Source organism: Sprattus sprattus, assembly GCF_963457725.1.
Source record: "Sprattus sprattus genome assembly, chromosome: 15".
NCBI lineage: Eukaryota > Metazoa > Chordata > Actinopteri > Clupeiformes > Clupeidae > Sprattus > Sprattus sprattus.
The window spans coordinates 9,363,557-9,378,417 of record NC_137913.1 but is presented as its reverse complement, the minus strand read 5'-3'; positions in this window follow the sequence as shown (position 1 = coordinate 9,378,417).

Sequence of the window (14,861 nt, the reverse complement as noted above, 5' to 3'; positions counted from 1 at the left end):
TGACTGACAAAAATTACTTAGTACTTGGTGGAATAACCCTTATTGGCAAGCACAGACGTCAGACGTTTCTTGTAGTTGGTCACCAGGTTTACAAACATCTCAGGAGGGATTTTGGTCCACTCCTCTTTCCAGATCCTCTCCAAATCTTTAAGGTTGTGTTTTCAATGGGAGGGAATGAGGGAATGAGGTTCAAGCCCAATATTCCACGTTACATGGCCCCATCCATAGTCCCCTTGATGCGGTGGAGTCGTCCTGTACCCTTGGCAGAGAAACAGCCCCAAAGCATAATGTTTCCACCGCCATGCTTGATGGTGGGTATGATGTACTCTTGGGGTCATATTCAACATCCCCCCCCCTGTCAAACACGGCAAGTGGAGTTGATGCCAAAGAGCTTGATTTTGGTATCATCTGACCACATTCTGTCTCCCAATCCTCCCTAGAATCATTCAAGTGTGCAATGGTAAACTTCAGATGGCCCTGTACATGCGCTTCCTTGAGCAGGGGGACCTTGCGAGTGCTGCAGTACTTCAAAAAATTACGGCGTGGTGTGTTGCCAATGGTTTTCTTGGTGACTCTGGTCCCAGCTGCCTTGAGATCATTCACAAGCTCCACCTGTGTAGTTCTGGGGTTATTCTGCACCTTCCGAATGATCACTGATTCCGCACGAGGGGATATCTTGCATGGAGCCCCAGACCTAGAGCGGGTGACAGTTGTTTGGTGTTGCTTCCATTTATGAATAATAGCACCAATAGTTATCTGCTTCTCACCAAGCTGCTTGCCGGTGGTTTTTTAGCCCATTCCAGCCTTGAGCAGGTCTACAATCTTATCTCTGACGTCCTTGGACAGCTCTTTGGTCTTGCCCATGGTGGTGAGGTTGAAGGTGTGAGGTATGATTCTTTGGACAGGTTTCTTTTATACAGGTCATCAGTTGAGATCAGGTATACCTTGTTAGACCTAATGAGGACTAATCTGTGTGCTTTTTGGGCACATAACTGGCCATTGGGAGCCAGGATTATTGCTGTTTGCTTGGGGGTTCAAATACTTATTTTTTGCATCAAATGCAAATCAGAATCAGAATCAGAATCAGAATCAGAATCAGAAACAGATTTATTGTCACGTAGGTATGCGCCTACTTGAAATTTTTTCTGGTGCATAGGTGCATACAGTAAACATAAAGACATAAAAACACAAACATACACACACAATAAGTAAGTACTACTACATAACATAACATAAAAACATAGGAGCACACTAAGTACTAGACATAACATAAGTACTACAGAACACAGTATGTAAACAGATGTATATATAAATAGAGTGTATATAAAGAAGTAAAGTAAGGGGTAAAATGCAAAAGAAAGCAGTGCAGGTGTGCAAAAGTGAATGTGCAATGTAAAGGAGTGAAATGAGATGTGAGTTAACATAACTCAGATTTGGGGAGTGGGGGAGGGGCAAGAGTCCAAGACAGGTGGGGGACCCGGGTCTTGTTGATGAGACCAGCAGCAGTAGGGAAAAAACTGTTTTTGTGGCGTGAGGTTTTGGTCCTGATGGACCGCAGCCTCCTGCCGGAGGGGAGAACCTCGAAGAGTTTATGACCCGGGTGGGAGGGATCGGCCGCAATCTTACCTGCCCGCCTCAGGGTCCTAGAGGCAAACAGGTCCTGTAGAGATGGCAGATTGCAGCCAATCACCTTCTCAGCAGTGCGGATGATACGCTGCAGTCTGCCCTTGTCGTTGGCAGTGGCAGCAGCGTACCAGGTGGTGATGGAGGAGGAGAGGATGGACTCGATGATGCAGGTGTAGAAGTGCACCATCACTGTCTTTGGCAGGTTGAACTTCCTCAGCTGCCGCAGGAAGTACATCCTCTGTTGTGCTTTTTTGGTGAGGGAGCTGATGTTCAGCTCCCACTTGAGGTCCTGGGAGATGATGGAGCCCAGGAAGCGGAAGGACTCTGCAGTGTGGACTGGGGAGTCTTCCAGGGTGATTGGGATGGGTGGGGCTGCGTTCTTTCTAAAGTCAACAACCATCTCCACTGTTTTCAAAGCATTTAGCTCCAGGTTGTTCTGACCACACCAGGTCACCAGATGGTCAATCTCCCACCTGTAAGCAGACTCGTCCCCACCAGAGATGAGTCCAATGAGGGTGGTGTCGTCCGCGAACTTGAGGAGTTTGACGGACTGGTGACTGGAGGTGCAGCTGTTTGTATACAGGGAGAAGAGTAGGGGGGAAAGAACGCAGCCCTGAGGGGAACCAGTGCTTATAGTCCGGGAGTCAGAGACCTGCTTCCCCAGCCTCACGTGTTGCCTCCTGTCAGACAGGAAGTCTGTGATCCACCTGCAGGTGGAGTCAGGCACGTTCAGATGGGAGAGCTTGTCCTGAAGCAGAGCTGGGATGATAGTATTGAAGGCAGAGCTGAAGTCCACAAACAGGATCCTGGCGTAGGTTCCTGAGTAGTCCAGATGCTGGAGGATGAAGTGGAGGGCCATGTTAACTGCATCGTCTACAGACCTGTTGGCTCTGTAGGCAAACTGCAGGGGGTCCAGTAGGGGGTCAGTGATGGCTTTGAGGTGAACCAGCACAAGGCGTTCAAATGCCTTCATAACCACAGAGGTCAGGGCGACGGGTCTGTAGTCATTGAGTCCGGAGATCTTAGGTTTTTTGGGGACAGGAATGATGGTGGAGGTCTTGAAGCAGGCTGGAACATGGCAAAGATGGATATGACGATGGCGCCACGGACGGCTGCCTCGGTGTGTTGGTGCGCGATGTTTTGTCTTGTTTTGTTAGTAAACTCAGTTTTTTGTCTAAGAACCGGGAGCTCTTTCACCAGAGAGATGCTCATGAACATCAGGATCATAACTCCTGAGAACTTATTTCCGACTTTCATCGCCTCATCCGTGGAAATATTGGACATTCTTGTCAAAGGTGGCCTCACCGTAATACATACAGTGAAGCGCCGCAGGAGAGGGAAACGTGCTGGAGCGCTTGTGCGTCTCCGCCGGCGGGGAATTCGCACACCGTTACCAGGAATATTCCTCTCCAATGTGCGTTCACTGGGAAACAAATTGGACGAGCTCCAGCTACTTGTTAGTAAGAACAGGGACTTCTCTTCATCGTCCATTCTGTGCTTCACGGAGACGTGGCTGTGTGGTTCGATACCGGACTCTGCGCTGCAGTTGGCTGGCTTCCAACTCCACAGAGCGGACCGCCACACGGAACTCTCCGGAAAGACTAAAGGAGGAGGAATCTGTTTCTATATCAACTTTGGCTGGTGCAATGACGTGACAGTGATCCAACAGCACTGCTCTCCTGAGCTGGAATATTTTGTTATAAACTGCAAACCCTTCTACTCTCCCCGCGAGTTCGTTTCATTCATTATGGTCGGTGTCTACATTCCACCGCAGGCCAACGTGCAAGAGGCACAACGCATGCTTGCCGACCAGATACTGTGTGTGGAACGGACTAACCCGGATAAAGTCAAATAAAGTCATAAATCTTATAAAACGCAGTTTTCTGGATTTTTTTGTTGATATTCTGTTTCTCACTGTTAAAATACACCTACCATTACAATTCTAGATCACACATTTCTTTGCAAGTGGCCAAACTTGCGAAGTCGGCAGGGGTTCAAATACTTATTTTCCCCACTGTATGTGTATGTAATGAAAATGTCTCTTTCTCTCTATTTATTCTCTCCATCTCTTTCCCTCTTTCTCTCTCACTCTCCTTCTTTCCCTCTCTATCTCTCCATCTCTCTGTTTCTTCTCTCCCTGTCTCTGCCTCATACTGTAATGGCGGTATGACTCCAGCTGCTGTGATGTGTACAGAATGTCCTTCTGAGGGAGAGAAATAAAACACGAAGGAACACTGGTCTGTCTCTGGGTCATATGTATTCCACTGATATTATGCTGTGTGTGTCTCTGGGTAATATGTATTCCAGTGATATTAGTCTGTGTGTGTGTGTGTGTGTGTGTGTGTGTGTGTGTGTGTGTGTGTGTGTGTGTGTCTGTGTGTGTGTGTGTGTGTGTGTATGTGTGTGGGTGTGTGTATGTGTGTGTGTGTGTGTGTGTGTGTGTATGTGCGTGTGTGTGTGTGTGTGTGTGTGTGTGTGTGTGTGTGTGTGTGTGTGTGTGTACATATGTAAACTTGTAAACGCTGTACTCAGGGTTGTGTGTATATACAGTATGTGTGTGTGTGTAAGGTTCAAATACACACATTTAAAAACTGTGCTCAGGGTTGTGTGTATATACAGTATGTGTGTGTGTGTGTGTGTGTGTGTGTGTGTGTGTGTGTGTGTGTGTAAGGACCAAATACACACATTTTAACACTGTGCTCAGGGTTGTGTGTATAGTATGTGTGTGTAAGGATCAAACGTACATGTTTCGACACAATGCTCAGGGTTGTGTGTGTGTGTGTGTTTAAGGATCAAACACACACGTTTTGACATCGTGCTCAGGGTTGTGTGTATGTATGTGTGTGAGGATCAAACACACATGTTTAGAAGCCCTTGGCAGCATCAGGTAGAGGTGTAAGGACATCCTCAAGGTTATCGTCTGAGACAGTGACCTCCACATTTGCCTCTCATGTATTCCTCCGAATGCATACATTACACACAGGTCGACACACACTACACACATGCAGACACACACATTACACACAGGTCGATACACACTACACACATGCAGACACACACTACAGACATACAGACACACACTACACACATGCAGACACACTACACATGCAGACACACACTACACACATGCAGACACACACTTCACACTTGCAGACACACATTACACATGGGCAGACACACATTACACACATGTAGACACACACTACACACATGCAGACACACACTACACACATGCAGACACATTACACACAGGTCGATACACACTACACACATACAGACACACACTACACACATGCAGACACACACTTCACACATGCAGACACACACTGCACACATTACACATGGGCAGACGCTGTTCCTCCACACACTCTGATAAGGACACAAAGGTGACTATTCCTGAAGGAAGCTTTAACCTCTTTGTTGTCTGGAAGTATGTGGTGCATTCATGGTGTGCTCCTGTGATGTGTAACAGCAGTCATGTTCATCTAATGTAGTGAGTAGTATCTTTACTACTACTTCACATGTAACTTCTGTTCTGTTTGTGTAGTATGGTAGCGTTCTTTTTGGGAGGTGTAGTAAGGTTCCCTATCGCAGTTGACTGCGATGTAACAGATGGGACATGACTCTGTTATGGACCAATCTGGTCCCTGCTCAGGGAACCAAGGTTACATACGTAACCGAGATGTTATTTTATGTGTAGTAGTGTGGTAATGTTATTTTATGTGTAGTAGTGTGGTAATGTTATTTTATGTGTAGTAGTGTGGTAATGTTATTTTATGTGTAGTAGTGTGGTAATGTTATTTTATGTGTAGTAGTGTGGTAATGTTATTTTATGTGTAGTGTAGTAATATTATTTGTTGTGCAGTGTGGTAATGTTATTTTTGTGCCGTGTAGTAATTTCATTTTTGTGTGTAGTGTGATAATGATATGATTTTGTGCAGTACGGTAATGTTATTTTCTGTGCATGTGGTAATGTAATTTTTTGTACATGCCCATGTTCAGTTTGTTTAGAACAGTGGCACTCATTTAGTGGTCAGAGGTGGTGTCCAGTATGTGTAGTGCAGTGATATCCATTGGGTAGAGTAGTGTCCAATCGGCTAACTGTAGTACAGTGGTCTCCGTCGTGTTTAGATTTAATTTAGTGTGGTACCATTTAGTGTGTTTATCCTGACAGTTCATCCAAGTCTGTCATAGGTGTCTGTGTTTGTGTGTGTGTGTGTGTGTGTGTGTGTGTGTGTGTGTGTGTGTGTGTGTGTGTGTGTGTGTGTGTGTGTGTGTGTGTGTGTGTGTGTGTATGTGTGTGTGTGTGATCAAGGGCTGTGAGATGTGGTTGGTTAAGGGGACGTTTGGGGGAAATGAAGGCTCTCCACTGTGAGTGTATGAGACTCCCCAAATTAAAACTGAGAGGCTGAGGATATAACTGACCTGTTCTCCTGTAAAACCTGCTGCATTGGGAACGTGCCTGTGATGTGTAGAAAGGCAAAGTTCGAGTGTGTGTATCTGTGTGTGTGTGTGTGTGTGTGTGTGTGTGTGTGTGTGTGTGTGTGTGTGTGTGTGTGTGTGTGTGTGTGTGTGTGTGTGTGTGTGTGTGTGTGTGTGTGCGTGTGTGTGTTTGTGTGTGTGTGTGTGTGTGTGTGTGTGTGTGTGTGTGTGTGTGTGTGTGTGTATGCATATACTGTATGTGAGTGTGTGTTGGTGTGCATTCGTGTGTGAGAGTGTGCGTTTGTGTGTGTGAGAGAGAGTGTGTGTGTGTGTGAGACACTCGAGTGGTGCCATTTTCTCAGCCGGTGCTGTGATATTAAAATGAGGTCATCATCTCTGGTGCTCGGGCCATTTTGCCCCCCCAACACCATAGATCACCCCCCATACTCATTACACCATATTTGGTCAATAAGCATTTAACATGCAGCACAGGATGCTAATGAACATCAAGTGAGACATGGGGAGGAGGGGTGAGAGAGAGGGGGATGGGGAGAGGTAGAGAGAGAGAGAGAGAGAGAAAGAGAGTGTGTGTGTGTGAGTGAGTGTGTGGTGGAATTTTGAATGAATTGAGACAGTAGGACAATGCTAATATCAAATATCAAATTTCAGTTCAAAGACAACCAGAGTTTTACCATAAACAGGCAAACTGAACTAAGCATTGCAAGGAAGGAGAGAGGTTGAGTATGTGTATGTGTGTGTGTGTGTGTGTGTGTGTGTGTGTGTGTGTGAGTGTGTGTGTGTCAGTAATCTGTGCTGCGCTGCTGTGTGTGGGTTGTTTGGGGCGGCTATTCAAAAGCTGTGGACACGAGAGGCCTCCGAGTCTTATTAATGCACACACACTCCTTGCACTCAGTGAGGAAAGGTTCCGTCAGTAAACACACACACTCCTCACACTCAGCAAGGAAAGGCTCTGTCAGTAAACACACACACTCCTCACACTCAGCAAGAAAAGGCTCTGTCAGTAAACACACACACTCCTCTCTGTAGCAGCTAATCTGCTCTCCGCGCAGCTTCGCTCTTCCAAGTGCCTGCGGCGAGTGCAAACAACCCCGGGCTGTGTTGATTTCCCTGCCCCAGCACGCTTTAACTGCCCCACACACACACGACACACACACACACACACACGACACACACACACACACACACACACACACACACACGCAAACACCCAACACACACACACACACACACACACACTCATGGACATATACACACACACACACACACACACACACACACACACACACACACACACACACACACATACACACACACACATACACACACACACACACTCATGGACATATACACACATACACTCATCAACACATACACCCACACAGGCACACGCACGCTCACACATGTTTATCAGGCAGCAGAATACGCCGCTTTGATAAGTAGCTGGAGAAGCTTTTGAGCTTTTAAGAGCTGAGCTGAATATGAAGAAGGTAGGCTGACTTATGCTCCGATGACTAGCCAGAAATATCAGAAATATCAGAGTGAGCTTTAATGAAGATCACTATTCTCCCCGTCTTAAAACAAAATACTTTTAACATAAAAGAGATCATGGAAATTTTCAAGCGTAAAAAAATATACTGAATATAAACTTTACTTTGTTTATCTAAATGAAAGCTTTGCATGAACACATTTGAATGCCATCAGTGCCATGCCCTGCATTGATGACATGAGTGACTCATGGAGCAGTGAGATGTGTAAGGTTTCCTCATGTATCCGTGAGACGTGTAAGTTCTCCTCGAGTAGCTGTCATGTAAGTTCTCCTCATGTAGCTGGGAGGCGTGTAAGTTCTCCTCATGTAGCTGTGAGACGTGTAAGTTCTCCTCATGGAGCTGTGAGACGTGTAAGTTCTCCTCATGTAGCTGTGAGACGTGTACGTTTTTCTCATGTAGCTGTGAGACGTGTGGCGTGTAGGTTCTCCTCATGGAGCTGTGAGACGTGTAAGTTCTCCTCATGTAGCTGTGAGACGTGTGGCGTGTAAGTTCTCCTCATGTAGCTGTGAGACGTGTAAGTTCTCCTCATGTAGCTGTGAGACGTGTGGCGTGTAGGTTCTCCTCATGGAGCTGTGAGATGTGTAGGTTCTTGTCATGGAGCTGTGAGACGTGTAAATTCTCCTCATGTAGCTGTGAGACGTGTAAGTTCTCCTCATGTAGCTGTGAGACGTGTGGCGTGTAGGTTCTCCTCATGGAGCTGTGAGATGTGTAGGTTCTTGTCATGGAGCTGTGAGACGTGTAAATTCTCCTCATGTAGCTGTGAGACGTGTAAGTTCTCCTCATGGAGCTGTCATGTAAGTTCTCCTCATATAGACGTGAGACGTGTAAATTCTCCTCATGTAGCCGTGAGACGTGTGAGTTCTCCTCATGTGAGACGTGTTCTCCTTCCAGAGACTGAGACTCAGTGGTGTCTGGGCTGAATGAGGCCAAGCTGGTGGTGAGTGGGAGAGAAGCCGTATCCACACCCTGTAGGCTAAGCATTAACACACTTACACAGGTATGAGAGAGTGTGTGTGTGTGTGTGTGTCTGTGTCTGTGTGTGTGCAGGGTGTGGGGCGGCTTTTATGGACTGTTTGATCCAGTCGCTGGGGGAAAAAAAAAACTGTAGATAAACTATGCTGTGTTTCTCTAAATGCAAGCTTTGCATGAACACATTTGAATGCCATCAGTGACATGCCATGCACCATGCCATGACATGAGTGGCTCATGGAGCTGTGAGACGTGTAAGTTCTCCTCATGGAGCTGTGAGACGTGTAAGTTCTCCTCATGTAGTCGTGAGACGTGTAAGTTCTCCTCATGGAGCTGTGAGACGTGTAAGTTCTCCGCATGTAGCCGTGAGACGTGTAAGTTCTCCTCATGGAGCCGTGAGACGTGTACGTTCTCCTCATGTAGCTGTGAGACGTGTAAGTTCTTGTCATGTAGCTGTGAGACGTGTAAGTTCTTGTCATGGAGCTGTGAGACGTGTAAGTTCTTGTCATGGAGCTGTGAGACGTGTAAGTTCTCCTCATGGAGCTGTCATGTAAGTTCTCCTCATGTAGCTGTGAGACGTGTAAGTTCTCCGCATGTAGCCGTGAGACGTGTGAGTTCTCCTCATGTGAGACGTGTAAGTTCTCCTCATGAAGGTGTGGATGTTCTCCTCATGTGAGACGTATTCTCCTTCCAGAGTCCCACACTGAGACTCAGTGGTGTCTGGGCTGAATGAGGCCAAGCTGGACGGCGAGTGGGAGAGAAGGCGTATCCACACCCTGGAGGCTAAGCATTAACACACTTACACAGGTATGAGAGTGTGTGTGTGTGTGTCTGTGTGTCTGTGTGTGTGCAGGGTGGGGGGCGGCTTTTATGGACCGTTTGATCCAGTTGCTGGGGGATTAGAGAAAAATCAACCCAAACTGGTTTAGCCGGTGCCTGCGAGCAGGCCTGCCGTGTGGAACGCGGAGCTACAGAAAGCATATTATCAGCACGGCAACATTATTCTATTCTATTTTCTCGCTTTGATTTAATTTATTTTTCTTTGCTTTTTTCCTGAGTGCTTTCTTCCTGCTTGTGGAAATGGGGTTTATATTGATGATCTGGGCCCCATATTGATTTGCCATCATTCCTGGTGTGGACATTTTCTCTCCTATGGCCCCACAGTAGCAGAGCCGGCCCTCTGCAGCTGTAAACTGGATATATGGACAGTCTGACCTTGGCAATATGGAGATAATGAAATACCCTTAATGACCCTCCCTGAAAGATTGTACAGGCTGGGCTAGACACTGCCAACCCATGTACAATAATAGTTAGCAGTGCAGGATTTTTTAAAGGCCCAACTAAATCTATAGTAGACTTTACATATTGGCCAGACTGTTAACCGTTCTGTTCGGAGAATTAATGTCTGTCATTGAGACTGTGAGTGCATTTCAAACAATCAGCAGTAAAGCACACGGAGAAGAGCAAGCCCTCCGCCACGCTGTTTCAGGGCCTGATGCTGCAGGAATGGAAGACTGATGGGAGGGGAGGTGAGAGGTTCCTGCTATAAACTGCTCCAGAGGTGAGCGGCAGACTTCACAGAGCAGTGCTTTAGCAGAGCAGCTCTTTAGCAGAGCAGCTCTTCACAGAGAGGATCATTAGCAGAGAGGTGCTTTAGCAGAGAGGATCATTAGCAGAGCAGTGCTTTAGCAGAGAGGTGCTTTAGCAGAGCAGTGCTTTAGCAGAGAGGTGCTTTAGCAGAGCAGTGCTTTAGCAGAGAGGTGCTTTAGCAGAGAGGTGCTTTAGCAGAGCAGTGCTTTAGCAGAGAGGTGCTTTAGCAGAGCAGTGCTTTAGCAGAGAGGTGCTTTAGCAGAGAGGTGCTTTAGCAGAGCAGTGCTTTAGCAGAGAGGTGCTTTAGCAGAGCAGTGCTTTAGCAGAGCAGTGCTTTAGCAGAGCAGTGCTTTAGCAGAGAGGTGCTTTAGCAGAGCAGTGCTTTAGCAGAGCAGCGCTTTAGCAGAGCAGTGCTTTAGCAGAGAGGTGCTTTAGCAGAGAGGTGCTTTAGGATAGCAGTGCTTTAGCAGAGAGGTGCTTTAGCAGAGAGGTGCTTTAGCAGAGAGGTGCTTTAGCAGAGCAGCGCTTTAGCAGAGCAGTGCATTAGCAGAGCAGTGCTTTAGCAGAGCAGTGCTTTAGCAGAGAGGATCATTAGCAGAGCAGCGCTTTAGCAGAGCAGCGCTTTAGCAGAGCAGCGCTTTAGCAGAGCAGCGCTTTAGCAGAGCAGCGCTTTAGGATAGCCGCACAGCGCCGAGTTGTCATTAAGCCTCTTTTCTTTAAAAGCAAATCTCCCTTACTGCTCATTATTAAGATGACAGCATAAAAAACAATGCATACCCCAGTCAAACAAACACACACACACACACACTATTTCTCTCTCTCTCTCTCATACACACACACACCCTTATACTCATTTTCTCTGTGTCTCTATCTCTCTCTGTGTCTCTCTTTCTCTCTCTCTCTCTCTCTCTCTCGCTCTCTCTCTCTCTCTCTCTCTCTCTCTCATACACACATACACACACCCATATAGTCATACTCTCTGTGTCTCTATCTCTCTCTGTGTCTGTCTCTCTCTCTCTCTCTCTCTCTCTCTCTCTCTCTTTCTCTCACTCATACTGGAGTGAGTGACTGAACAACACGTTGTCTGGCTGCATCTCCATCAGAGCTTTGCGGAGCGGAGTGAGTGTCTGCAGCAGCAGGTGTGTAGATCATTACTCAGCGGAGCGGCTGACACGCTCGAGTGATGATACGTACCTGCGGAGGATAATCACGGGGAGAGCGGAGCAGAGCGGAGCAACAATGAACTCCACCGAGCACTCCGCCACTTTCAGCCCCGGCACTTCAAAAGCCTCTCCGCCACCCCCCACCACCACCCCCCCTCCACCACCCCCCCTACCCACTCAACCCCCACCCCTCCCCAACACAAAAGAAGCCCCCAGAGCTCTTTGATGTCACTGTCAGAAGACGAGAGTTTTGTTCCTCCGCGTTTCAAGAAAAACCCCACCCTCTCCTTCTTTCCCTTCCCCGAAAAAAAAAAGAAGAAGGGTGGAGAAAGAGAACAGAGAGAGAGAGAGACAGAGAGAGAGACAGAGAGAGAGACAGAGAGAGAGAGAGAGAGAGAGAGAGACAGAGAGAGAGAGAGTAGTCAGAAAATGCCAGGCAGCAAGTGGGCTTTGCATTTGTGAGGAGCAGATTTCCACATGAAAAGAGCACCTGTGTTGTTTGAGGCTGAGGCTCCGCCGTCGCCGCCGCCGCCGCCGCCGCGAGGCAATCAAACACGCGCGCGCGGCTCTTAGCGCAGTCACTCAGGGACTGCCATGGCTTCTCCATCATCACTGAGAGCTGAGCACGACCGGGGGAGAGACGCCAGGCAATTAGGCTCCACGCTAATTACTCTCAACATGTTCGGAGCATGTTTATTTGTTGCTTTATTGTCTCACTTTCAGAGGTAATGAGAAGGAACTCCAATTAATTTTGGCAGCTGAGTGAAATGAGTGGTAGTCCGTGAGCCACTCAAGAGGAGGAGAGGAAACAAGAGAAGAAGAAGAAGAAGAAGAAGAAGAAGAAGAAGAAGAAGAAGGGAGAGGAGGAAATGCAGCTGGCGGGGGAGAAGGTTTCCGTCGGTGGAGAGGCTCCTGAAACAGACATGGCTGCCGTGTAATGACTATAATCACAACAGTGTGGATTGGGAAGGGGAGGATAGGAGGAGTGGGAGAGGAAGACAGAGAGGGACAGGGAGAGATTGAGGACCAGACAGAAATAGAGAGGCAGAAAGAGAAAGAGAGGTAAAGAGAGGGAGTGTAATTGATTCCTTTGAGCCCCCCTTGTTCAGATAAAAGCAGTGGGTTTGACCGAGATGCCTTTCACTGAGTGACAGTTAGATTACACACACACTCCTTGCCCCATTCCACCCTCAACACCTCCTCAACAGTGGCGGCTGGTGCTTCAAAATTAAGGGGGGGGGAGTCATTTGTTTGGGGGGCGACAAATTGAAGCACTTCATAGCTCAGAAAAATAAACTAAAATCTAAGATCTAGAATGTTGTCTAAATACTGTAGCAGTAGTGGAATGTTGTCTAAACACTGTAGCAGTACTAGAATGTTGTCTTAACCATGTAGCAGTACTAGAATGTTGTCTAAACAATGTAGCAGTACTATAATGTTGTCTAAACAATGTAGCAGTACTAGAATGTTGTCCTTACACTGTAGCAGTACTGGAGTGTTGTCTAAACATTGTAGCAGTACTGGAATGGTGGGTGTGAACAACAAAAGAGAGCATTGTGAATTGTCCAGTTAGGTAAAAAAAAACTACAAAAAACAATACCAATTCACTGCCGGTAAAAGTGGGATTGTCCTGGGTGCAGAAAGCTGCGTCTTATGGAAAAGCTGAAGCAACCAATCAGAAAGCATCCTAAGGTATCCTGCTTGTCAAAGGATGAAGGACGTACATACACACTCATTTGGCCGACGCCCATCACCCAGGAAGTATCTGTATTCACACTTTACGGAAATTAACCAAATACAATTTGGAACTCGTGTTTAATGAATGCGCAAAGGACTACCAGCCGCATTGCACGAGTAGACAGCTTTTATTTCATAATGATTTGACATTATCTAGTTCATTTCTGTTTAACATGTTTAAGTAGATCTTCTTCTCTGGATAATTGGAAGGGGGGCAGCACCTCATATTAACCAGCTGCCACTACAGTGGAGAACGCTACCTTCCTCCTGTTACACTTACAATCTGCCAGGCAGGTGTGTGTGTGTGTGTGTGTGTGTGTGTGTGTGTGTGTGTGTGTGTGTGTGTGTGTGTGTGTGTGTGTGTTATTGTATGTGTGTGTGTGTTGTTGTGTGTGTTTGTGTTCATGTGTGTGTGTGTGAGTGTGTGTGTGGGTGTGTGTCTTTGTTGATTACCCTCTTTAGTTATGCTCATACAGGTTGTGAAATCTGTAGTAAAACAGCTCCACATTTTTAAGACCAACTTCTAAACCTACATGCAAAAAAATCACGAATTCAGTTGAGGCCTTCTTCTAAGTTTAAGTGAAAACTCATGAAACATTCAGCCGTCGTCTCTTCCCAATGTAAACAAACCTTACACACACACACACACACACACACAAACACACACACACATTCAGCGCCCAGCCTGAGACTCGTGTTACTTATTTATTTCATCTTATTCATTTTATTTCCGATCCCCACTTTTAATCTTGTGTGTGCTGACAGGTCGGCCCACTGATGTGTGTGTGTGTGTCCGTGTGCGTCTGTGTGTGTGTGTGAAAGAGCACCCGGTGAGAATCTACAACCAGGTTTTGCTCATTAGTGTGTGTGGCACGGACACCCGTTGCTGTTCCCCGCCACTTTTCCGCTGTTTGGGCATAAAGCGGTGCAGTGGCCCAACATTAGAGGGAGATCACATATTGCCTCGGCAGACATGTTTCAAATGTATCTCAGATTAATGATATATCACTGTTAGGAATCTACAAAAACCATTAGTAAGCCTGACATCCCCGGCGTCAGATTTTTAAAAATTCCCAAGTAATCTTTTTGATTTATGGATGTGTGTCCAGGTTCATCGTGAGTGATTTCAGATTTATCACATCCTGGTTAGAATTATTAATGATTTTCAATTTGTAAATCTGAGGCCTGCTTGTCCGGGAGCACTGCTCAGGATGGCTAAGGCCATAGCTTGTTCCTTGAAGCCTGCGATTACTTTATCAAAATATCGCTGCCTTTGATTTACATTTCACTTATTTCCCTTCACAGCAACTCTCTCCTGCTCCCTCTATGTGCCTCCCTCTTCCTCTCCCTCTTTCCCTCTTCCTCTCTCTCTCCCTCTCTCTCCCTCTCTCTCTCTCTCTCTCTCTCATCTACAAGTGCTAAACACATTTTTCAAAGGCTGTGCAGCAGGCAGATCCATCATGGAGCACACCTCATTGCAGTGGATGCTGACTCTCTATGTCAGCTGAAGATTATGGAGGTACCAGCGATGCCACTGATATGTCCATTAGAGGTGTAGTGGTTGAAACCCACCGGTGATGCCACTGACATGTCCATTAGGGAGGTGTAGTGTTTGAAACCCATTGATATGTCCATCAGAGGTGTAGTGTTTGAAACCCATTGATATGTCCATTAGAGTGTTTGAAACCCATATGTCCATTAGAGGTGTAGTGTTTGAAACCCACCAGTGATGCCACTGACATGTCCAGTATAGGTGCATTTTCAACACCTAGGAGGAAAACAAAAT